The sequence below is a fragment of the Ascaphus truei genome, chromosome 5, assembly GCF_040206685.1.
Source record: "Ascaphus truei isolate aAscTru1 chromosome 5, aAscTru1.hap1, whole genome shotgun sequence".
Classification (NCBI taxonomy): domain Eukaryota; kingdom Metazoa; phylum Chordata; class Amphibia; order Anura; family Ascaphidae; genus Ascaphus; species Ascaphus truei.
Window position 1 is genome coordinate 95,224,400 of NC_134487.1, and position 27,192 is coordinate 95,251,591.

At 41.1% G+C, this 27,192-nt stretch overlaps 1 long non-coding RNA gene across 1 annotated transcript; it reads left to right on the forward strand.

The window, feature by feature from the left end:
* LOC142494406 (uncharacterized) lies at nucleotides 1-27,116 on the forward strand. Its single transcript, XR_012801421.1, has 3 exons — nucleotides 1-88; nucleotides 9,412-9,474; nucleotides 27,039-27,116. It is a non-coding gene; the product is annotated as an uncharacterized LOC142494406 (long non-coding RNA).
* The last annotated feature ends 76 nt before the right edge of the window (nucleotides 27,117-27,192 follow it).

Consider the following 27,192-nt stretch of genomic DNA (forward strand, 5'->3'; position numbering starts at 1 on the left):
ACCTGCCTGTCTTGCTGTGATGTCAACTGAAATATATGGGAGAAGTGGCCCAGTCTGTATCCTGATGGCCTTCTGTCCTAATCTTTAAGTAAGTGTCTATATTTTGCCTGTTATTTGTACATATCTGTTGTGTTCACCTTTATCAAGGAATAAATTACATTTTATCATATCTAAGTCTCGTCCCAGTTCAAACCCAGGTATATATATATTTATATATAGTTTTGGTGTAAATTACAGCCTGTCACAGGCTACCGTGACAACCCCCCCCCCTTAACACATACAGTATAGTAATGGCCACAATTACTATTATCCACAAATGGATAATAGTGAATGTGCCCATTTGAAATACATAAACACCAATAAGTACATTAAATACATATAGTACTCACTCATGTCCGGCTGCCACGATGAAGGCCATCCTCATCTTCATCCTGACCATGCCCCAAACGCTGCAGCAAAACAGACACAAGAATGAAAACAGCCAATGTAATGTCCCCTAACCCCTTAATCACCATAGCGGTTATTAACCACTACAGTCATTAAGGGGTTAACCCACACTCACCCACAACTCGGGATGCCTAAAAACCCTCCCACACTAACCCCCCACCCCGTGAGGCCTAACCACCCTCACCCACTACCCACAAGGGAGGCCTACCCACACACCTTTGGGGCCAATACCCCCTCCTCCCAACCCACTGTACCCACAATAAAAACAATACACTACCCCACAATAACCATTATTCTATTTATTAAATACATTACCCACCCCCTGTGCCCCACCATAAATACATGATTTATCCTTTTACATACAGGGTTCATAACCCAGCCCCTCGCGAGTCCCCGGTGGGCTGGCGGGGCACCTGACAGCCTGCAGGGTACCAGCAGCTCATTTCAAACAGGTTCTGGAGGCCTGTTGGTGGGTCCCGCCAAGCACCATGGCCCCCAGGTGGTCTCCTTGGGTCACCATGGGCCACAATTGGGTCCCCACGGTAGGCCCACGGATGTCTGGGAGACCCGGGTCAGACCCACAGGTGTCTGCGGGGCCTCGGGTGGTTCCCATGGTGGTCTGGGGAACTCACGAGTGCTCACTACGGGTCCGCGGTGCCCCCACAGATGTGGGACCACCGCTTCATCCCCGCAGACTACGGGTCTGCGGTGCCCCCACAGATGTGAGGCTACAGCTTCATCCCCGCAGGTGTCACCCGTGGAACCACCAGCCTGATACCCGTGAGATACCCGAGGAGACCGCAGGTGGTCTCCAGAGGTCTCACGCAGAACCAAGAAACCAACCCTGAATATAAAAAAAATAAACCTGGCCTATACATTCAATACATACATCCCCCCCAACACCTACAGTACAATAATGTGCAATATAACTATTATCCAGATACAGATTATAGATTATTTGCCCATTATTAAACACATTAATAAGCATATTAAAATAAATAAAGTACTACTGACCTCATCAATAAGAAGCCCCCGTCGCCAGCAACATCCTTGTCTTTCGTTGCCCACCAAATACATAGCCAATACAAAGCCAATACATTGCAATTACATAAAGATATCAATTAACCCCTTAAACACCTTATCGGATAATAACCGCAAAGGTAATTAAGGGGTTAAGCCACAATGGCCCGATACCCACCCTTCACCCATTCATTTGTACAGTGGCTTCATCATGCTACTATATATATATACAGATATATATATATATATATATATATATATATATATATATATATATATATATATATATATATATATATATATACATACACACACACGATGAACCAATATAAAATTAAATGTAGAAGGGTTATCAAAAACATGCTGTACTCCAAATAACACTACTCCATACAGACACACTACAATAAAATCCATTACCTTTAATAATCCAATCTGATCTTCCAATCAAAATCCTCAAATGCCAATCAAAAACCTCAAATGACAATCAAAACATTGCATTTACATTGTATATATGATGCATACAATCTATGCACCATATACATTCTGCAAATGAATGTTAACAATAACATATTAAAAAAAAATACCAATACATCCAAACAAGTATACTATTTAAACCAATCCAGTAAACATCAAACAATTAGCATTCATTAATTACATCCCTAAAGCATTTACATTCCATCCCTAAGAATTAAACAATTAAGTAATTCAAGCGTTGAACAGGAAAAGTTATCCTTTGAAAAAATATAAGTCCCAACAAGAATACAATATACAAAAGCAAGCCTCACCCTGACCTAAAGTACATCATACAATAGCAACAATTACATTTATCTAATTTTACAATACATTATACACACATTTATGCATAGCAGCATAGCCAAATTAATTTAAAATACAGCAAATCAAGCTTTTAAAACAACATCATTTCTTACCCTGTATGTATATATCGATCTAGACATACATACATACATAAATACAGTGGCAAGAAATGATATACCAAAAATAAATAAATACACATGTTATAAAAGCTTTGAAAAAAAATAACAAGTTAAATAAAATACATTTCTTTAGTTCACTTACCATTACTTGACGCACTCACTGACTCCCTTTGAACAGCTTACTCTCGAACCAATCCACGCACAGGAACCCATAAAATAATAAACCATAAAATAAAAAACCATAACATAATAAAACACGGCAATCCAGAGGTCTTCTATTTGTAATCCATCTTCATCTGTATTCTTCTTTGTATCTACTTCCGGGGTCTTCTTGTCGTCATCGGCCACGCCCTGGTCTTCTTTCTTCTCTGGAGGTCCTTCCTCCTCGGCGTCTGGCTTCAAAATGAGATAACATAGGCTTTAAAAGGCCTATGACGTCACATTTTCGTCATGGTTCCCCCGGCCCTAATTGGGCCGTGAAAACCATGTGTTTTGGCCGAGAAAAAAAAAATGATGACGTCACTTAAAGGCAATGAAAGCACAACCAATCAGAATGGCTTTGCTTCAATTGCCTTTAAGATGACGTCATTAAAAGAAACATGGCCGTCCTCACATGGTACGGTAGCCAATCAGTACGTGGGAACTCCATCCCAACTCTGATTGGCTCTAGTATACCATGTATTGTATTGTATGTCTTTATTTATATAGCGCCATTAGTGTACATAGCGCTTCACAGTAGTAATACATGTGGTAATCAAATAAATAACAGATAATATAAATAACAGATCATGGGAATAAGTGCTTTAGACATAAAAGTAACATTTCGGAAGAGGAGTTCCTGCCCCGAGGAGCTTACAGTCTAATTGGTAGGTAGGTAGAACGTACAGAGACAGTAGGAGGGAGTTCTGGTAAGTGCGTCTGCAGGGGGCCAATCTTTATGTATCCTGTGTTCAGAATATCCACAGTGCTATTCATATGCTTCTTTAAGCAAGTGTGTCTAAAGGTGGGTCTTAAAGGTGAATAGAGAGGGTGCTAGTCGGGTACTGAGGGGAAGGGCATTCCAGAGGTGTGGGGCAGTCAGTGAAAAAGGTTTAAGGCGGGAGAGGGCTTTAGATACAAAGGGGGTAGAAAGAAGACATCCTTGAGAAGAACGCAAGAGTCTGGATGGTGCATAGCGAGAAATTAGGGATGAGATGTAAGGAGGGGCAGAAGAATGTAAAGCTTTAAAAGTGAGGAGAAGAATGGAGTGTGAGATGCGGGATTTGATCGGAAGCCAGGAGAGGGATTTCATGAGGGGAGATGCTGAGACAGATCTAGGAAAGAGTAGAGTGATTCTGGAAGCAGCATTTACACTGGCGACACACTTTATTCGAGCTCGGCTAGTCCCACGAATTCGGGTATACCCGGGTGTATTGAGGTTTGTGACTGTTTTCTGCCCGAGTGCATTGAGGTATTTTCCAGGCAGGGATTGAAGCATTTTATTCCCGCTGGCTGCAATACTGCACAGTATATATATATATACTGCATTACAATTCATGAATTTATGCCATCTGGTAGACACGCGAAGCATTGCAGCCTATTAAATCCTAATCATTATCATTTAACAAATCAGCCGCCCGTCAGCCAGGCATGAACCCAGGCTGGGAAGGCAAACACAACGGGGCTTGTCAGAGGTGAGGAGCGGCGCATTCCAGGTATCTGCCAGGTACATACTGGGTATTTGCTCGAATAAAGTGTGTCGGTGCAGTAGGATAGATAGTAGGGGAGACAGGTGAGAGGCAGGAAGGCCAGACAGCATGAGGTTACAGTAATCAAGACGGGAGAGAATGAGGGCCTGAGTCAGAGTTTTAGCAGTCGAACAACAGAGGAAAGGGCGTATCTTAGTTATATTGCGGAGGAAAAAGCAACAAGTTTTAGAAATGTTTTGAATGTGAGGGGCGAATGTGAGAGAGGAGTCGAGTGTGACCCCTAGGCAGCGTGCTTGGGCTAGTGGGTGAATGATTGTAGTTCCAACAGTAATGTGGAAGGAGGTAGTAGGGCCAGGTTTGGGAGGAAGTATGAGGAGCTCTGTTTTATCCATGTTGAGTTTAAGGCGTCGGAGGGCCATCCAGGATGATATAGCAGAGAGACATTCAGAAACTTTGGTTTGTACAGCAGGTGTAAGGTCCGGTGTTGAAAAGTATATTTGTGTGTCGTCGGCATAGAGGTGATAATTAAACCCAAAAGATGTTATTAGGTCACCTAGAGAGAGTGTATACAGAGAAAAGAGAAGAGGTCCCAGGACAGAGCCCTGGGGTACCCCCACAGAGAGATCAATAGAGGAGGAGGAGGTGTTAGCAGAAGAGACACAAAAAGTACGATGGGAGAGGTAGGATGAGATCCAGGATAGAGCTTTGTTCCGAATACCTAGAGTATGGAGAATGTGGAGAAGAAGAGGGTGGTCCACTGTGTCAAATGCTGCAGAGAGGTCGAGTAATATGAGCAGAGTGTAATGACCTCTGTCTTTGGCAGCATGGAGGTCGTCAGTTATTTTAGTGAGGGCTGTTTCCGTGGAGTGAGCAGTGCGGAAGCCAGATTGTAGAGGGTCTAGGAGAGAAGAGGTGTTGAGAAAATGGAGCAAGCGAGAGAATACAAGACGTTCAAGGAGTTTAGAGGCAAAAGGCAGGAGGGAGACGGGTCGATAGTTAGAAAGACAGGTAGGGTCAAGCTTGCTGTTTTTGAGTAATGGTATGACTGTTGCATGTTTGAAGGAGGATGGAAAGGTTCCAGAGCAGAGGGAGGAGTTAAAAATGTGTGTGAGCGTAGGGATTATAGTAGGAGCAAGAGGTTTTAGGAGATGGGAGGGAATGGGGTCAAGAGGGCAAGTGGTAGAGGGAGATGTGGCGATCAACAGCGACACATCCTCCTCTGAGACAGTGGAAAAAGAGTCAAGGAAGGCAGGAGGAGAGTTAGGAAGAGGTGTAGGATGGGAGGAAGAAACAGAGGGGATGTTCTGACGTATGGATTCCACCTTTTCCTTAAAATAGTCAGCAAAGTCCTGAGTGGAGATGGAGGAAGGAGAGGCAGCTGAGGGTGGTTTGAGTAGAGTATCAAAGACAGAGAACAGTCGGCGTGGGTTAGACTTGTGCATGTTGATTAGTGCAGAAAAGTAGGCTTGTTTAGCTTGCGAGAGGGCAGAGTTGAAACAGGATAGCATAAATTTGTAGTGACGGAAGTCTGCGAGAGTGTGAGACTTCCTCCAGAGGCGTTCAGAGGAACGAGTGGAGGAACGCAGCATGCGTGTGTGGGAATTTAGCCAGGGTCTAGGGTTAGAAGGGCGAGGGCGGCAGAGAGAAAGCGGGGCATGTAGATCAAGAGACGAGGACAAGACAGAGTTGTACTTTCTGACCCGGTTGTCAGGGTCTGTGTGACAGATGCTTGGGGGAGAACGGATGTGACGTCATTGAAAGCCTGTCACATGGTACTAAAGCCAATCAGAGTAGGGATAGACTTCCCACGCTCTGATTGGCTACCGTACCATGTGAGGACGGACATGTTTCTTTTAATGATGTCATCTTAAAGGCAATTGAAGCAAAGCCATTCTGATTGGTTGTGCTTTCATTGCCTTTTAAGTGACGTCATCATTTTTTTTTTTCTCGGCCAAAACACATGGTTTTCACAGCCCAATCAGGGCCTTGGGAACCATGACGAAAATGTGACGTCATAGGCCTTTAAAAGCCTATGTCTTCTCATTTTGAAGCCAGACGCCGAGGAGGAAGGACCTCCGGAGAAGAAAGAAGACCAGGGCGTGGCCGATGACGACAAGAAGACCCCGGAAGAAGATAAGAAAAGAAGAATACAGATGAAGATGGATTACAAATAGAAGACCCCTGGATTGCCGTGTTTTATTATGTTATGATTTTTTATTTTATGGTTTATTATTTTATAGGTTTCTGTGCGTGGATTGGTTCGAGTAAGCTGTTCAACGGGAGTCGGTGAGTGGGTCAAGTAATGGTAAGTGAACTAAAGAAATGTATTTTATTCAACTTGTTAATTTTTTTCTAAGCTTTTTAAACATGTGTATTTATTTATTTTTGGTATATCATTTCTTGCCACTGTATGTATGTATGTATGTCTAGATCGATGTATACATACAGGGTAAGAAATGATGTTGTTTTAAAAGCTTGATTTGCTGTGTTTTAAATTAATTTGGCTATGCTGCTATGCATAAATGTGTGTATAATGTATTGTAAAATTAGATAAATGTAATTGTTGCTATTGTATGGTGTACTTTAGGTCAGGGTGAGGCTTGCTTTTGTATATTGTATTCTTGTTGGGACTTATATTTTTTCACAGGATAATTTGTCCTGTTCAACGCTTGAATTACTTAATTGTTTAATTGTTAGGGATGGAATGTAAATGCTTTAGGGATGTAATTAATGAATGCTAATTGTTTGATGTTTACTGGATTGGTTTAAATAGTATACTTGTTTGGATGTATTGGTATTTTGTTTTGATTATGTTATTGTTAACATTCATTTGCAGAATGTATATGGTGCATAGATTGTATGCATCATATATACAATGTAAATGCAATGTTTTGATTGTCATTTGAGGTTTTTGATTGGCATTTGAGGATTTTGAATGGAAGATCAGATTGGATTATTAAAGGTAATGGATTTTATTGTAGTGTGTCTGTATGGAGAAGTGTTATTTGTAGTACAGCATGTTTTTGATAACCCTTCTACATTTATTTGTATATTGGTTCATCATGTGTGTGTGTGTGTGTGTATATATATAGTTGCATGATGAAGCCACTGTACAAATGAATGGGTGAAGGGTGGGTATCGGGCCAGTGTGGCTTAACCCCTTAATTACCTTTGCGGTTATTATCCGATAAGGTGTTTAAGGGGTTAATTGATATCTTTATGTAATTGCAATGTATTGGCTTTGTATTGGCTATGTATTTGGTGGGCAACGAAAGACAAGGATGTTGCTGGCGACGGGGGCTTCTTATTGATGAGGTCAGTAGTACTTTATTTATTTCAATATGCTAGTTAATGTGTATGTATGTATGTATGTATGTCTTTATTTGTATAGCGCCATAAAATGTACATAGCGCTTCACAGTAGTATTACATGTCATATAAATAACAAATATAAATAACAGATCATGGGAATACGTGCTTCAGACATACTGTAAAAGTAACATTAAGGAAGGAGTCCCTGCTCCGAGGAGCTTACAATCTAATTGGTAGGTAGGGAGAACGTACAGAGACAGTAGGAGGGAATACTAGTAAGTGCGTCTGCAGGGGGCCAAGCTTTGTGTCATGTGTCCATGATTATCCAGTGCTACTCATATGCTTCTTTAAGCAGATGTGTCTTAAGGTGGGTCTTAAAGGTGGATAGCGAGGGGGCTAGTCGGGTATTGAGGGGAAGGGCATTCCAGAGGTGTGGGGCAGAAAGTGAGAAAGGTTTAAGGCGGGAGAGAGCTTTAGATACAAAGGGGGTAGAAAGAAGACATCCTTGAGAAGAACGCAAGAGTCGTGATGGTGCATAGCGAGAAATTAGGGCTGAGATGTAATGAGGGGAAGAAGAATGTAAAGCTTTAAAAGTGAGCAGTAGAATTGAGTGTGAGATTCGCGATTTAATCGGAAGCCAGGAGAGGGATTTCAGCAGGGGAGACGCTGAGACAGATTTAGGAAAGAGTAGAGTGATTCTGGCAGCAGTGTTTAGGATAGATTGTAGGGGAGACAGGTGAGAGGTAGGAAGGCCGGACAGCAGGAGGTTGCAGTAATCGAGACGTGAGAGAATGAGGGCCTGAGTCAGAGTTTTAGCAGTTGAGTAACAGAGGAAAGGGCGTATCTTTGTGATATTGCGGAGGAAAAAGCGACAAGTTTTAGAAACGTTTTGAATATGAGAGGAGAATGAAAGAGAGGAATCAAGTGTGACCCCTAGGCAGCGTGCTTGGGCTACTGGGTGAATGATCGTATTTCCAATAGCAATGTGGAAGGATGTAGTAGGGCCAGGTTTGGGAGGTAGTATAAGGAGCTCTGTGTTTAATAATGGGCAAATAATCTATAATCCGTATCTGGATAATAGTTATTTTGCACATTATTGTACTGTAGGTATTGGTGGGGGTTATGTATGTATTGAATGTATAGGCCAGGTTTATTTTTTTTACATTCAGGGTTGGTTTCTTGGTTCTGCGTGAGACCTCTGCAGACCACCTGCGGTCTCCCTGGGTATCTCACGGGTATCAGGCTGGTGGTTCCACGGGTGACACCTGCAGGGATGAAGCGGTGGCCTCACATCTGTGGGGGCACCACGGACCCGTAGTCTGCAGGGATGAAGTGGTGGTCCCACATCTGTGGGGGCACCGTGGACCTGTAGTGAGCATTCGTGAGTACCCCAGATCCCCGTGGGAACCACCCGAGGCCCCGCAGACACCTGTGGGTCTGACCCAGGGCTCCCAGACATCCGCGGGCCTACCGTGGGGACCCAATTTTGGCCCACGGTGACCCAAGGAGACCACCTGGGGGCCATGGCGCTTGGCGGGACCCACCAACAGGCCTCCAGAACCTGTTTGAAATGAGCTGCTGGTACCCTGTAGGTCTGTCAGGTGCCCCGCCAGCCCGCCGGGGACTCATATGGGGATGGGTTATGAACCCTGTTTATAAAAGGATAAATCATGTATTTTGGGGGGGCACAGGGGGTGGGTAATGTATTTAATAAATAGAATAATGTTTATTCAATGGGCAGTGTATTGTTTTTATTGTGGGTACTGGGGGTGGGGGAGGGGGTATTGGCCCCAAGCGTATGTGTAGGGTAGGCCTCCCTTGTGGGTAGTGGGTGAGGGTGGTGAGGCCTCATGGGGTGGGGGGTTAGTGTGGGAGGATATGTTGGCGTCCCGAGTGGTGGGTGAGGGTGGGTTAACCCCTTAATGACTGTAGCGGTTCATAACCGCTATGGTGATTAAGGGGTTAGGGGACATTACTTTGGATGTTTTCATTCTTGTGTCTGTTTTGCAGCAGCGGAGGGGACATGGGCAGGATGAAAATGAGGATGGCCTTCATCGTGGCAGCCAGAAATGGGTGAGTGCTATATGTATTTAATGCATTGATTGTTGTTTATGTATTTTAAATACACAGGGGGTGTATGTTGTTTATTGCAATGTTTATTGGGGTAAATGTCGCCAATAAACATGCTATTCTGCCTTAACCCCTTCATTGCCTTAGCGGCTATACGCTATGGTAATGAAGCAGCATTTCGGTATCCCTCCGCTTTGTTTACATTCCGCGGTCACGTGATCGGGACCTTTAAATGCAGAGGGATACGGCACCTCATAAAGGGGCCTGTATCTCAGGAAGCAGGGGGTCCCCCGACCTGAAACCAATGCGGTTCAGCTTCGGAGACCCCCTGCACATGTACACTATGAGTAAAAGTTGTTTATAAATAATTTATATTTTGCCGATGTTTGCGCTGAGAGAGTGGCTGGTCTCTCTCTGCTGCAAACACCTATCAGCAGAAAAGGCCTATCGGCAGGTTATCGGGAGCCAGGCTGTTTCGGCACAGGCTCATCGGCAGTTTTGCTTTCGCAGTGATTCGGCAGGGATCGGCATGGATTCGGCCCTTACTGAATACTGCGAGGGCAAATCGCCAAATAAGGCCTATCGGCAACCCTTGGCGATTGCATTTTTTTGGCGCTTACTGCATAGAGCCCATAGTTAGTATGAAAGAAGAAAAGTAGGTTGCTTGTTATAGGAGGAGGGTAGGAATTTATAGAGAAGGAAATCCGCTTTAGAGCGAGTTTTCCCCCAGTAACGTTAAGCAGTGCATGAGCACTTTTGGAGGTAGCTTGTGTGCCATGATTGTGACTTAAGTTGTTGGGGCGACGTGTAGTGGCAGGAGTTGTCTTGTCTAAGGCCGATGAAAGTGTACTGTTGTATAGAGAAGTTGCCAGGTCTGTGCAGGAAAAGTTACAGATATATAATTGCCCCCCAATATTTTATCACCTTGACCTGAGCGTTTGTTATTCGTTGTTCTTTTTCCTTCCCTCCCTTTTATCCTTCCTTTTTTCTCCCCACGGTTGTTGTTCCCTTTGTATTTCCTCCATTTTTCTCCCTCTCCTGACTTGTAACTTATTGTTTAGGCCTTGTTTCCATGTAAAGTTATTTCCTAGCCCCGAATAGGGTTGTTTTATGTAATGCAATTTTCTTGAATATATCATTGTTATTTCCTTATTGATGCCTCTATCTGATTTTTTCATACTGAGCGCTGGGAACCACTATATCTATTGGTTATTGTCTGAGGGGGCCAGGGGGCCCTCTCTGTTTCCATGCACCAGATCAGCATGTAGGTTTTGGGGAGGGTGCAGAGGGTAGAGTGAGCTAAAAGTTAGGAGATAGTGATCAAAGAGAGGGGAGTGTTAAAGGAGTTAGAGACTGAGCAGAAGTAGGTGAAACCAGATCAAAGGACTGTCTATTGCCATGAGTAGGAGAGCAAGTCCACTGGGAGACTAAAGGAGATACATTTGAAGGCTGAAGGGGCATTTGAAACGTAACAACAGAGTAGAAGTAATAGAAGAAATCATTGGGAGAAGACGTGAGAGTAGGAGAGGGAGTTGCTGGACTTGTTTTGATTGATGGGGATGTGCTGTGAGAAGTACATGGAGTTGATGGCTGATAAATGAGGAAAATGTATATATAGAGAGTGGGAAATTATGAAGGAAGGCTTAGGGGAGGAACTGTGCGTCAGGGGTCTCCCAGATAGGACTTGAACCCTGATCCTTGCTCTCCCATGCTGGATTTATGTATGTCTGCCACCAGGACTATTGTTAATATTGCTAAGCAGCCAATGTGGACCTGACTTACTGCAATCTAAGTTCCTAAGACTTGGTGCCCCAGTCATTGCCAAACCAATTGCTTCCATAGTCAACTCTATTCTGTCTGCAGGCCATATCCCTAAGACCTAGAAAACTTCCAGAGTTGTCCCAATCTTCAAAAGTGGGGACAAAAACACTGTCTCAAACTACAGGCCAAACTCTCCTCTCCCAATACTATCCAAAGTCATGCATAAATGTTTTCACTCCCAATTAAGCGACTACTATACCAAGATAAATGTCCCTAGCCAGTTCAAATCTGGCTTTCGCCCCAAACACTCCACGGTAACTACCCTGCTAAAAGTTTGCAATGAAATGGAACTGGGACAACTCACTGGTGCAATATTCCTAGATTTTGCAAAGGCTTTTGATACTGTTGATCATGTTATCTTGCTTAACAAACTCCAGTGCTCTGGAATAGGGAAGCATGCTCCAAACCGGTTTCATTCCTACCTATCGGGAAGATCCCAACATGTCTCTATCTCTGGCTCTAACTCCAACACCTTGGATATCACCTGTGGTATCCTGCAAGGCTCTGTTCTGGGGCCTCTACTCTATTCAGTGTTCATCAATAATCTTCCTACAGCTTGTAAGGGAGCCTCAATACACATGTATGCAGATGAAACAATCTTATATGCACACAGCCATAGCCTCTCCGACCTTGAAAACATACTTCAGTCTGACTTTTTGAGACTTGAAAATTGGATTTCCCAAAACGAAATGTTTTTAAACACTGACAAGACTGTAACAATTGTATATGGGACCAAGGCTACATTTTTAAAGCTTCCAATGACTGAGCTCCAGATCAGAACCAACGCTAATACCATCCTAACTCCTGTTATTAGTTTTAAATACTTGGGCATATGGTTTGACTCCCATTTAACATTTGGGATGCACATTGATACCCTGACATCCCAAACCTATGCCAAACAAGGTGTACTTTACAGAAACAAATCCTCCCTTAGTGTGCTGGTCAGAAAGCATATCGCACAGCAGATGCTAATGCAATTTATCGACTATGGGGACAAAGTATACAGCTCGGCACCCTAAACCCACCTTGGCAAACTTGATACCCTCAATATGCCTTTTTGTTCACAAATGCAACTACAACACACATCACTGCGAAATGCTCAAAGAACAAGATTGGTCATTACTTGAGTCTAGGCGCAAAGTTAATCTCTCCTGTCTTGCCTTCAAATACTTTCTTGGCAAGCTACCTGTCTAGCTGAACAAGCTCCTCACCGCTACCACATGTAGCACTTTTATTAATTTATTTATTTATAAAAATGTTTTACAAGGAAGTAATACATTGAGAGATACCTCTCGTTTTCAAGTATGTCCTGGGCACAGAGTTATAAAAAATACATGGTTACAATAAAAGAACAGGGTTATACAGTGACTTCACAGACATTTCATGGACAGATAAAGTAGGAAAATTGGGTACAGGGGATAAAGGGCTTGTGAGTTTCTGATAGAAATAGAGCAGCTTTAACATCAACTAACATCAGCGAACGGCAGCAAGCGGCTCATGCTCTTTGGCTGCCCTTTGGCTGTGCCAAAGGCTCTGCGCCTTTGGGGCAACGCAAATGTACGCTGGAGTGAACAAAAATATCTTTCCTTTGTGTCCCCTTGGCTCATTAACATTCCAGTGGGTGGGGTTGCCGATTCAACAAAGATCAAGCACATGTTAACCCTTAGCACCCATAAGGCTGTACGCCCCACCCACTATCATCTGAGATCTGACTCCAAAAGACTGTTCAAGGTCCCAAGGTTCAGCAAAGTATCTAGCCGCTCTTCCTTCTCTTACCGTGCACCCCAAAACTAAAACATTCTACCGGAGACTCTCACAGCCACCACCGGTCCAAGTTCTTTCAAAAGTAAAACTGTCTCTTATTTTAAGCTGGTCTGTAACTGATACATATACGCCTATAATATATATTATCTCTAACTGTGCATGCAATGTCTTGTATAAATGTATATACCCTGTTCACTTATTTAACTATGTATTTGTATCATTTGTCATCTTAACTCTATGCCCAGAACATACTTGAAAACGAGAGGTAACTCCCAATGTATTACTTCCTAATTTGCTATTCCTTAGAGATTCCACTGAATTTCTTATTGCCTCATTACTGGCACCTGCTCCTTAGGTGCCGCCAGAACTATAGAAGACCTCCCTTTCCTGCTTCCTGTTGCCTGATTATTGAGGTTTCTCTGGATCAAGCACTCTGCCACATATTTTGCTATCTTGGTTTCTCTTTGTGGAACAGACTCTATTGGCACCTTTACTACATTGATCTTCTGTTGTACTCAACATCTGTTGTACTCAACCTCTGTTTGTCTCCTGTCCATAACTACCAGCCTACCTCAGGTCACTGCTTTTCTTCTGACCATCGTTACCTGCCTTCTAGCCTGTCCCAGCAACTAGACTCCAGCCCCACAGTCGCTCTAAGGGAGAGCAGAGTAACAGTAGTCCAAAACTGAGAGAGTGAATTGATTGCTTAACATGAAACTGAAGTGTTTCAAGCTTGGGGTGTTGGCAGGCACAGTGCACAGAAGTGTTTTTTTTTTAAAGTTTCCTACTATACAGTATATACACCCATAATCCTTGTTTTCTCCAAAGATTATACTATTCATTATATAGTAAGTATGCCCATTAGGATAAGAGATTTGAGTTTGTGTGTCCTCTCCTTGTTTTAGCATATATTGTATCTCCTTTTTTGTGTTCACATGGATGTCATATAACGTGACTTGATTAGAACAACTGTATTTTTGAAGGAGAAACTTCTTTCTATATTTAAAGAGAAAACCATGGACAAAATTGGCATGTTTATCTTTAAAGTTTTAAGAACCATGAATAATATGAGATACTGTATTGTTTCTTTTTTTTAATGTTGAGGTTGAATATTACAAAGAAACACAGACAGTAACGTTTCTATCAAAATACTTTTAATCATGCTTGCATGTAATGAAATTATTGTGTATTATGTTAAAATATATTTTTTATTGAATATGTGTATATTTATGAAAGTTTTTAACCAGGAGTAATGCATATAAATCAAGTCGTGATTACATCACTGAAATTCAATGGGCATTCAAATGGGTTTATATATGGACAATCCCAAGGGTACAAAAAAAAAGACCACTCTGACTTCGTCTGGTCTGTCCTCCCTGTTCCAACAGTGGGTCCTGTGTAACGCATTGGGAATTTTGTGGATGCCGGTGCTCTCACTCCCTGGCCCTGGAGTACTGCTCAGTCTCGTGAAGTCATCAAAGCGGGTCATTGTGAGATCAATGCCATCATAAAGATGAGCGTCCTGGTTATATGCTTAATCTACCTGAAGAAGGGCTTTTCAAACATGTGCTCAACTTATTTGTTTTTTATGGTTCCAAATTGCTATTAACAATACTACATTATCAAACGGTGCCTATTTGTTGCAATCTTATTCATACATAACTTTCTCTATTAACTAACACAGACAAATACATTTGATCTTAAATAGGCATGAAGGAAACTTAAGATCAGCCACTGAAAATGTGTTCATGCAATTTGAAGACATTTGTCTGTTCAATTGCTTTGTAGATGCCTGTCTAACAAAATGTCTTTCTGAAATGTTCTATACAGCTGTTATAATTCCAGCTGGCAAGCTGAGGTCTATTAGCCTAACTGAAGAAGCCATATCATTATTAGTGAGGGGGCAGTAATGTAAAGAAAAGGTTCAGTGAGCTAATGATTTCTTTCTTTTTAATGAAAATTGAAACAATGGCAATATTCAGTCATCGAATAAGGGCTTCCACACAAGTTTTATAGTTAAGTAAAATATTCCATGTCTTCTTTCTTTCTTTCTTTCTTTTAGAACGTGTGATGCATAATTTATCAAACATTGCTGATCTCTACCAGCTTCAAAACCAGATGTTATTGCTGTTGGTGGCAATGCCTTCATTTATACACATTTTCCCAAGGGGAAAAGAATCATTTTACTGTCAGTTTGAAATAAAATGCAGCACAATAGTAAATAATAATAAGACAAAAATAAGATAAAGGCATGCTGACATTTTTCTAAAATATTGACAGCTGATGTGTGTCCAAGGCAAAAAATTATAATGGTCTCTTTACTGTCTGTCAGGTAGTGATAATATTAAAATAAGTGCCCTGACTCATTCAAATGCATCCACATAATATGCAGGTGTAATCAGGCAGTAACTCACCACTACAGCAGATTTCATGCATGGCTGTGTTGTACCATTTATTCCAATCATTCTAAATTCCACTCTGCATTCTAAATACATTATATTGGTATTATCATAAATAGGTATATTTTGAATACAAAACATGGTCCCTTAAATTTCAGCTTTAAAGAAGAAAGAGTTAATATTGCAATGACAAAATAATTTAAGAGTACTGTATGCACAAATGTTTTTCAAAGTGATTATTTCAAACAAGCTGCTAAGGCACTACATTTTCTATCTCCTTTATTAGACTTATATTTGTAAAGATTTGATAATAACATTTCAGCAAAATCCTTTTTGTGGAGAAAAGAGTTTTGTGCTATTGTTATATTTGGTTAAAATGTGTTTTCATTGTTTTTGTACTCAAACTACTAAACATTCTTACTTCTTATTTGCATTAGTTACATTAAAGCTATGCCCCCAACCCATGTTTTGTTCTCAAAAAGACAGATGTTGCTGCCATATACCTGTAGAAATAAATACATGTTTCCTATTGATATAGCCTTTGGCTAGCGGGGTAGTATTTTTCTTTAAGTGTTCCTTTTACTACACAACTTGACCCAGTTATATTGGTTGAGTACAATCTGAGATTTGTGCTCAAATTAAAAACTGCCTGTCCATGCATAAGTTTATGATTCATTAAATGATCCAATGAAAGTGGGCATATATGATAATATTTCACTGGACCCAGTGACAACTCGCTACTTGAATTTGTTGACTCTTCTCATTAAAAAGGAACAACCTATCATATAACCCTGATCTTGAAACTAGAGATTAATGAGCCGTGCTTCTTAATATTATATTGTCGATACATGCTGTGCATTGACAGAAGCCCAACAAACTGAAGAATGTGTAGATTCTATTTAGATGGTCATAAAATGTACAAGTCTTTAAAAAAAATAATCTTTAAAGAATTTTAGAAAGGATGTAGTATGCTGAATGATATTCATAAATGGATGATAGGGTCAAAATGTCTGTTTGCACACAAACCATTTACAGGTGCATGCAGGGTTAATTTGAAAATATGAATGGCAATTATAGGACTAAATGATTTTGTAATGAGCTGTAATAAAAATGGAAAGAACACTACATCAGTCTGTCTATTGAGAACTATAAAAGTGACACATAATATCAGTGACATTTTGGATTTAAAGGCAATTCATAAATGTAGATGCAAAATGTTGGTGTCACCAGAAATTGGCACTTTGAGTGACATTTGAGTTATTTAAATCACAGTTCTTGCTGCTACAACGGTAGAATGATATTTTTATACTGGAGATAGACTTTGTAAGCTCTGGAAAGTGACCAATATAGTGCATTTGTATAGCCTGACATTTTTGCAGTTATCTATACTGTAGTAGATCCTTTTTGGTTTCCAGACATATGTGGCCTCTTTTCTTCTGTGTACAATACCGCATTTTCACTATTGTATCCACCATCTACTTATTTATCTGTCTATCTATCCCCTATGAAAAGCAGGATAACGATCTGCTAAATATGTCTTACATTGTAATGCCTTGAAGTGCAAAGAAGAGAACATACAGTATGGCAATAAATACTTTTGAATTCTCTGAAAGACTCTCTGGTAGGTCATGAGCAACTAGTCAGTGTCGGCATTGTTTCAATTTCTCATTATTCCATTAAAAACCATAAAGGTAGCTCAGAAAACCTCTTTACATAAATGTCCAATTGAAACTACAAGCTGTTTAGGCACCAATATAAAAACAGAAGAGGAGACAAGGAAGGAGATTTTTTGAGGCACATTTCTTAATGGGATACGTTACAGTGGTTTCTCATCATTTTAAGACGTGCACATTTTTTGCCAAAGTTCCTATATCAGGTGAAAAGTTGCAACGTTCTGATGAAATATGGTACTGAGAAATGCTGATACATTTCTAGTGAAGGGGTGACTATTTGTGAAATTGGGCAAATATTCAGCAATGTGAATTGATTACGAAAAATGTAAGAGAAAAACACAATTTTGCAGAGCAAATTTGAAGACATTCGCACATCTCTAATATTTCTCAAACCTTTATGCCTCACTGAAACATTTATTACTAAACTAGTCTCCCTAAGAAATCATTTCATTTCTTAAAATGCTAAATGTTTATCAGTTTAGGGGCCAGGAATCTTATAAGAGATTTAGGCCTAGAGTTATTATTGCACCCGGTAATAAAAATTAGCAGGCGCTCTTACTGCAATCTTGTCACCAAAGTCACTAATCCAAAAAACATTTTGTTATAAAACAATTGTGAGAAACCATATAATTCCACTTTTCATCACTCGTGTTTGCTTCAATAAACTTTATAAAGTTGACAGAGAGAGAGGTACCACCCCAAACACACATTGAGAGACACCAGTGAACAAAAGGAGCATATATGAGATACCTGGGATATATGCTAATGTAAGTCATTTAAATGTACGTTGTATATTTAAATTAGCATACAGATGTGTCCAGACTTACTGTTCCCGTGACAGTGACAAGGTGCAATATTAAAGCCGCGTAAACACTTTTTTTTTACCGTGAGTCATCCATGGCTTGGCTGCATTCAACCGTGGTCTGGCCCAATCAGCAGGATTATTTGTGGGGTTTATTTATATAATTGCAATTCACTATGGGTCCGGCAGATGGCGCACTGAATATCTTTGCCTATGCTGCACATGCTCTGTCTACAACTTGTTTCTATACAAAATACTCTACAATGTAACAATGTCACTAGACATGTCTAGAAGCAGTTTATTATTAATTAGATGGCAGCTGGTCATCGAGGCCTCCCCACAGAGCCCACCAAGTATCCCATGGTTCCAGGGCTGGGTTCTAGTTTTTTCCTACCAGAGTGTGTGAATATGGTACCCACAGTACTCTAAATATTGCATAACATAATTGTTGTGTGTGTATACATAAATATCTATATAATATACTGTTATGTTTAAAGTCTCTATTACTTTATGTTTTGTAGAGGAACACTGGCCGAGCTAACACACCTGCTCGCTATGCTATGAGCTTGCTATGGCTCAGCGACAAGCAGGGGAATGAACAGAGATGGTCTCCCTGGCACAGCTGTGGCACTGATGGGGATGGGGATAATTACCTCACACGATGGCTGGAGGAAGGGGAAGGCAACAATTAGGGGCCAGATGGGGACTGGCAGATTTTCTATACTGATCCCCTGAGAATCTTTGCCTGTCTGTTGTACTGTATGACATCAAGTGCTGCTAGCAGATGCAGAATTTGTTGTCTTTTAAAACTGCAGCCAAAATGTTGTATCTACTCCACCAGCGTGAGGAAGAGTAGTCCAATCCACCATCCAGGTGAAGCTTGATCCTGACTCCTCTTCCAGCTCAGACTGAAAGAGGTCCCCACCAACTCCCCGACTTCCACCGTCAGCCAAGGAGAGGGCTGCTAAATAAATAAAGTTTTATTTATAATGAATTCCTACTTTCTATGTTTTGAAAAAGATGAATGAATGTGTGCAATGGTTCCTAGATTGTGGGACTTGTACTAAGGACATAGGGAGAATTTATATTGGGCTGAAGAAGTACATATTAGAGAAATATATTAGCGCTAGCGATGTCTATCATTACTGCAGAGTGCTACAACCGCCGCTAAATTCAATTTCTGTGGCAGCGACTTGGTAGCGGCTGCTGGGACGCAAAATCTAAGTAAATGCTGGGGATTTATCCTTCACTTTCCGCAGCATCGGATAAAGTAAGTCTGGACACATATGTATATCCCTGGTATCTCAAGTGTGTTAATTTTTGTTTGTAATGAAATCGGACATTCTCTCTCTTTTTCCCTTTCTCCCCTTCATCCCTCCCATCCTTCTCTCCCCCTTTAATCCTCTCTATCCCCCCCACCCCTCTCTCTCTATTTCTTTCGGACAAATGTTACAGTACAAAGTTAATTGAAGCAAACTGTAGTGACAAAATTGCATGCTCGCAAATAGTTTTTTAAAGTTAGGTAAACCAAACTTTTCTTTACATATTCCCAAAAGATGAAATTTGGCAAAAAACCCCACCATTTGCACAGCGGATTCGAACTTTGACGAAAGGTTTACCTGTCTACAGTATAACAATTATGAGCCAAAAACGCCTATTGAATTCAATGGGAGTTTTCAGCCAGTAAAGACTCAAATCAAAAATGTGGTAGATCAGTGTAATTGCTGCCCCTACCTGGCGTGAAACGCATGGGAGGAGATCTTTTGTTTTGTTTGTGTACCTTTGTATCATTATTTCATTTGTATTTGTTTGACTAATGATGGAACCATAATTTCTTGAAAGTACAAAACAAAGAAAATACAGATACACATCGTGAATGCCCTCCACTTACTTCCCTCCCTTTTGGCGAGATTAGCTAAAATTTGCTTAATTGCAGTTTGATGACTTTAGGCCAGTGACTCCCAACTGGGATTCTGTGGCATCCTGGGGTTCTTTGAGAGGATAAAAAGGGTGCTGCGGGATTTCCCCGATCTTCCAGAGCAGGGAGAATGCAGGGCTGTTACTAGGGGGGCTGGACAGTTTCTTCCATACTGATTGGCTGCTTTTGGGTAATGCAGCCAATCAGGAGGAGGTGGCAGGAGACGGGGGGGGGGGGTGTTGCCAAGCTGAGGAGGAAGCAGAATTGACTGAGAGAGGTGTCTGTCCCTCCTGGACTCTGTGCCCCTTCTTTCTTCTGGGACTCTCTGCCCCCTGTGTATTGTATTGTATGTCTTTATTTATATAGCGCCATAAATGTACATAGCGCTTCACTTTAGTAATACATATCATATAAATAACAAATAATATAAATAACAGATCGTGGGAATAAGTGCTTCAGACATACTGTAAAAGTACCATTAAGGAAGGAGTCCCTGCTCCGAGGAGCTTACAATCTAATTGGTAGGTAGGGAGAACATACAGAGACAGTAGGAGGGAATTCTAGTAAGTGCATCTGCAGGGGGCCAAGCTTTATATATCATGTGTCCATGATTATCCAGTGCTATTCATATGCTTCTTTAAGCAGATGTGTCTTAAGGTGAGTCTTAAAGGTGGATAGCGAGGGGGCTAGTCGGGTATTGAGGGGAAGGGCATTCCAGAGGTGTGGGGCAGAAAGTGAGAAAGGTTTAAGGTGGGAGAGAGCTTTAGATACAAATGGGGTAGAAAGAAGACATCCTTGAGAAGAACGCAAGAGTCGGGATGGTGCATAGCGAGAAATTAGGGCTGAGATGTAAGGAGGGGCAGAAGAATGTAAAGCTTTAAAAGTGAGCAGGAGAAATGAGTGTGAGATATGGGATTTAATCGGAAGCCAGGAGAGGGATTTCAGGAGGGGATATGCGGAGACAGATTTTGGAAAGAGTAGAGTGATTCTGGCAGCAGCGTTTAGGATAGAGTGTAGGGGTGACAGGTGAGAGGAAGGAAGGCCGGACAGCAGGAGGTTGTGTCACCTGGGGCTCTCTTCTGTATCTGTCCTGTGTCTTCTGCGATTGACTATCCTGTTGTGGGGCTGCCTCAGCAACTTTGCACTGTGATTAGGGTGCCTCAAGAGATAAAAAACTGAACCACTGCCTTGTCTCTAGGTGAGGCTATCCTGTATGTATTTTCTGCTTGTCTGCCTTCACTTGTTCAATTGAACTGCAAAATATCTTGATATCCTGAGCTCGGAGTTATAGTGAAAGATTATGCTGCCTTGATTCCAGCAATATCTGAGATTATGGAAAATCTTAAAATACAGCATTTTTCATGATACTTCTCCTGTAATACCTAAGTCAAACATGTTTCTGATAAAGATTATTAAAATATTTAATTGTACATTCTGAAAGAAAATGACTGTCCCTGTTTACATTTCTTGGATAAGTCAGTTCTCATCACTGATCGATCTTTGTTATGCTTTGCTTAATGTTGTTCTGATTTGCCAATCATCTTTCTGCAGCTCTTGTATAAAAAGTTTGTATGTCTATATCCAATGTCATGGAACAAGAATCATATTTCTGTTTGACCCCCCTTCTGTTTGTCAGCTCCTTAAGTTCAGCTGCATGCATTTGTTCCACACACATACACCGTGCCTGTGTGATGTATCAATATGTTGCCCTTTCTGCCTCTGAGCATGTAACCATTGAGTTGCTACAGCAACCTCTGAGATTCTTCTCAGAATGGGCTATTCTGCCCTCCCCCCTGTCTTTGTTCACAGATAGTCTGTCCCAAGGCTATTCCTTTTACCCACATTGCTCCTCACTTCCTTTTCCACCCTGGAGACAGTGAGTACAGCACCCATCTCTCTTACTCTCCTATGTCAAGGCCATCTCTTTCTACCTGTTTCTAACTACAAATCACTACTACACACCATCCACAAGAGCCTGTATTTACTGCTGCTTTTCCAATAAAGTGAAGGAAATATTATAGGACTTGGAGTGATTTGGAAAGGGAGCTGAGTTAATGCTATCTGGGGCAATTCACACATCACACGTGACCCTGGCTTCAGAATATCCAACTTGTGCCCGGATTCCTATGCACATACTGTAGTAATGTTTTCTATTTTCTTTAAGATCCCCCACCAGAACTTTTGATGTCCATTCATCTGAGCACTATCTCCTCTGTTTGTGTTTTCCCCTAAACTATTCATGTTAAAGTATATTGCTGCACCTAGAATGTGGTATATATGTGCAGCCCCCTTTCCCTATTACTAAGGGAACTATACGTGCTGAATACCTGCTTGCTCACAGGAGGCCTAAGTCTCCGCTGTTGGGAGCCTGGGGTGAGCTCGTTCTCCTTTCAGTACAGCGCCTCCACCTATGAAGGATCTCAGCGTTGGCAGATTAACACCTCACAGGACCAACACAATCAGTGATAATAAATACGCACACAGGTATATAACTAACTTATGTTTACTGAAACACATTTAACTATACAAAAACAATGCCCCAATGCAATACCCACACAAAACCCAACACCAAGAGTGAGTCCCCAAAGTACTGAGGGTGACCTGGGCACATGTAACCCAATGTCCACACGAGCAGGCCCACCCAAATGTGAGGTAGCGCTACCCCCCCTTGTGTTGTGATGGGCATGGTGGGTAGCTTCCTGGCTAAGACCAGGGTATGATGAGAATCCGGGGTTAACAGAGCCGCAGTGTGTCCTATGATGCGGGGTCTGCAAAATCCCCTCTCGCCTTACGGTGGTGATCTGCCTCGTGGGGGAGCTCCAGCAGGAGTGTCTCCTGTAAAGTCTATAGTGTGGCCTGTGGTCTAGTCTCGTAGCATCGTCCGACGGCACCGTAGCTTTAGGGACTGTCTCTAAAGGGAAAGTCCCTATCTAGGGCCTTCCCTACAACACTCAGCTGGTTGGAGGGATCAGGCGTAACTGGGGCCTGGGGCAGAGTCCTGGCCTATTCCAGGAGCTTACTAGCTGCCTGTACGCATCTGTCCTCTCTGCCGGCTCCCTCATGACTGCCTTGCCAGTCCGTTTCGCGGCAATACCTCTTTTCTTGTGTCTAGAGGATTCTGGGACTTGTAGTCTCTTATGAAGCCATTTTAAGATGGCCGCCACAACTCGTTACCCACTGCGCATGCGCGCCTGTTCTGTGCATGCGCGAGATTCTAAGATGGCCACCACCTGTCCCGACACGGCGGTCCGTCGACTCAAAGCAGCAGTTCCCCCTCTCCGGAGGTAATGAGGAGGACTCTGCTACATATGATTCAATGCAGAAAATGTGACCAAGGATACTACATTTGTGAAACTGGCCAAAAACTTCAAACCAAAATGAACCTACACAGACACACAATAACACACCATGAAGAAGGAAGATATGTAAATACCGATATTGTTTTTCTTATACACTATCATAATTTTTTGTAATGTTTCTCGCCACCTCTCTGTTAATTTTACAATGTAACCTCTTCTCCCTGCCTAAACCAATACCCTCCTTCAGACTGCTGATGGATGTACTGTATGGTCCTACATGCTCTTCACATTTCCTCCATGTATTGCCCTGTCTATTTACTATTCCTTCTGCCATTCCTTCTCTGCATTAATGGTAGATCTTCAGAATTCCGTCACTTTGCACTAATACAATTGTTAACAAAATCGGGAATGGACGTTATTTTTCTTCAGTTTAACGGCTATTTTTCAAAGCTAATGAGATGCAAAAATGACATCCGTTAGCCAAATGACTATTGTAATGTTACCTGTACAGTATTTATAGAGATTATTTTAGCGCTGAGACAGTTAAGCATGTGTGTTCATAATGCCCAGGAGCATATTACAATTTCAAATAAATACACATTACAAACTGAATAACTCAGCCACATCAACTAAACTGCTAAACATCTGACATGGCTGAGCAGGCTTCCACCTCTTGTGCTGGGACTGCTCCTGTTTCTGAGGCTGGGAAAATTAGAAGTCTAAAATTTACAGAGAAAGAGATTCAGATCCTACTAAATAGAGTGACAACCACTCCAAACGTTTAGGTTCTTTCTGCCCCCACACCGCGAGAAGTAGTACATTTGGAGCGGACTCCTCACCAGGATTAATGCCCTGGGGAACGCAATGAGATCAGTGGACATGCTTAAAAAGCACTGGGCAGATAGCAGACAGGTGAAGTGTAAGCTGGCTGACCATGCTGCCCAGACAAGGAAGACGGGAGGGTGACCACTCGTTCCTCTGCATCTGACCCCAATTGTGGAACGCCTGAGCTCGGTCATTGCCACCTCCCAGGTAGTGGGGCTTCCGGGTCTGCTGGACACGGTGGATGCAAAAAATGGCCTGGTAAGTGAAAATACAGTATAAAGTTATAATTTGCCTATTAGAGAACCATATAACTGCTCACTAATCACAATAACACTAGTTTAATCAACATTTAAAGAGTCTCAGTATCTCATGGAGTTCATGTAAAACCTGGTTAATCATTTTATGAAAGGAATTTTGCTCTTTGTGAAAAAAGGTTTAAGCGCACCACTCAAAAATTGGTTGTATAGACTGGCACACTAAGCTGAACTAACTTGTGTTCTTTTATACATCTGTATTCTGTATAGTGATGCGTTATGCATGATATAACCATACATTACAAGTATGCAACACTTTTGTGCACCATACTGTAAATGCGGCAAAATTGGTTGTTTGTCAAGTTTTTCTTGCTGTAAATGGTACATGCCAGTAGACGCAAAAAAAAAAAAACGTTTTTCTTGTAATGTCAAGTTTTATTAAGATGTTTTAAAATACAGAACAGGAAAGAAAACCAAATAAGATAGGAAGGTGGCAGGTCATATTTTACAGTGAAATTGCAAACCAAGTAATATTCAGCATATCTCGAACTTTGTGTCAGAGAAACATCACAAATCAAAGATAGTTGCCTCTTAATTTCTGGGAATAAAATAAGAATGTTGTCATGACTCAATTTTAGATTTATTTTATAGTTTCTATTCATAAATGTTTGAAGCTATGAAGTGAAAAAGGCCTATCATTAAGACATAAATTCTCACTGTTTTTGCTGGTTTTACTGATTTTAAATTGTAGGTGAGTATATAATCACAATGATAAATAAAGTATTTCCAACGTAAGCGCCAACATTAAAAAAAGGAAAATAAGAAATAGTAGGTACATTACTATATTATTGCATAACACTTCATTTAAGATGATGATGAGGAATTAGACTGGAAGAAGTAGTTTGTACTGTATGCAGCCAACAATACAGACCAAACACATACAGGAACATAGAACAGTATCATCACAAAAATAGAGATATAAGTGTCTAGTATTCTTATAATGCCAAAACTCGCATGGCCCTAAACAATATCAGGCAGTGGTATATGTAATGGGTTAAATCCAGGAATCCCTTCGATTGGCTTCTTAGTATCAACCCCTTCCGATTTGGGTGTCAGTAGAATGGTCCTCGACTACCCGGGAGTTGACAAGCATCATAAGAATACTAGTCATATCTCTATTTTTTGGCTATATTGTACTATGTTCCTCTTGTCTCTGTGAGATCCTGCACTCCCCACTACACGAAAATACATCATTCAGAACAACAAGGCGATTCATTTGGGTTTTGAGCAGCGTATATCTTTCTTTTTTTCATTTTTAAATGACTTTTACACTTTGTCACGTATTCATATTATTCTGTCACTTTGGTGTGTTAAACTTAAGAGCGCCCAGTGTTTTTTCGATTTTTCAAAAACATAAAGGTCCAGGAATAAACAACAGTGATATCTTTCATGGGAAAAAACTACAGTAGGTGCTTAATCTCTTTTCTTTTAAAAAACAAAATCAGACAAGTATATTACAATTGTTTGCAAAATTGGCCGACTTATGTTTGTTTGTCCTGCAAACAAATGTTTAAGAGTGGTTTGGGGCTCTTACCTCTATTTTATCTTACCCTTGTTCTGCTTCCTTTCTTTGTAATTGGCTCTTTAATCTGCATACAGTAGGTGTAAAGTTAACATGCTGTACTGTTGGATTAGTACTGTACATGGACTGTAATCAAAAACAGAGTTTATGGTTTAAAGATGCAATATAAACATAGTTGACCAGAAAACATACTTTTATCAGTCTTACTCGCTCCGCTAAACACAATTAACAATGCTTTGGGAAAATAAATTACAAGGAGAATTTCTTAGGGTCCTCTGAATGGAAAAGTGTTTGTCAAAAAATATTTTCTGTACCCGTATCCCACCCCATCCTTGTCAGAGAACCAATAAAGGTACTGTAAGGGGAAGGGGAGGGGGAGGAATCTCTGGCTGTAAAACACTTGCTGAACACACAGTGATATCACACAAAGAGGAGTAACCAGAGGGAATCAAACCTCTCCCAAGTCAAACTTAAAAAAAAAACATTTTTACATATTTATGCAGTAGGTGTTAGATTTGGGCAAAAAGAAAGCATTAATACCCGACTAGCACCCTCTCTATCCACCTTTAAGACCCACCTTAAGACACACTTGCTTAAAGAAGCATATGAGTAGCCCTGTGGCTAATACTATACATGATACATGAAGCTTGGCCCTCTGCAGACGCACTTACCAGAATGCCCTCCTACTGTCTCTGTACGTTCTTCCTACCTACCAATTAGATTGTAAGCTCCTCGGAGCAGTGACTCCTCTTCCTAAATGTTACTTTTACGTCTGCAGCACTTATTCCCATGATCTGTTATTTATATTATTTGTTATTTATATGATTGTCGCATATTACTACTGTGAAGCGCTATGTACATTAATTAATGGCGCTATATAAATAAAGACATACAATACAATTAATCACCCGTTTCAGGCCCCTTAAACATGTCACTGGAATTAGTTCACTTTGGTCTAGGAGAGATGGATTATCCCATTAAATGGACAATTTTAGGACAAAAGTGACTCATAGTAATGGTATATTTAATAGGAGAAATGTTGGTGATTGGCACCTTTTTACAACCAAATTGAAAGAAGTAAGAAGTATAAGTATCATTAAGTATATTTTCTTTACATTTTATTGTTTGCAAGGTAACCAAATGCTTTGGAACATTTTATCTATTTTTTTCCCCATTGTTTATGGACCTTAAAATTGGCAGTTAAAGTTTTCTTGTTCCTTATTTTTTCAGTAATAATGATGCCTTTCCTCAAAGGAGAAATTGAAAGGAGAAGGACAATAATTATGTGATGTACTTACAGTTCATGGCACCAGTTTAAAAAGGAAAATGTTTATTTTTCACTGCAGAGAAATAATGGGGAAAGACAGGGTTGCAAATGTAACCA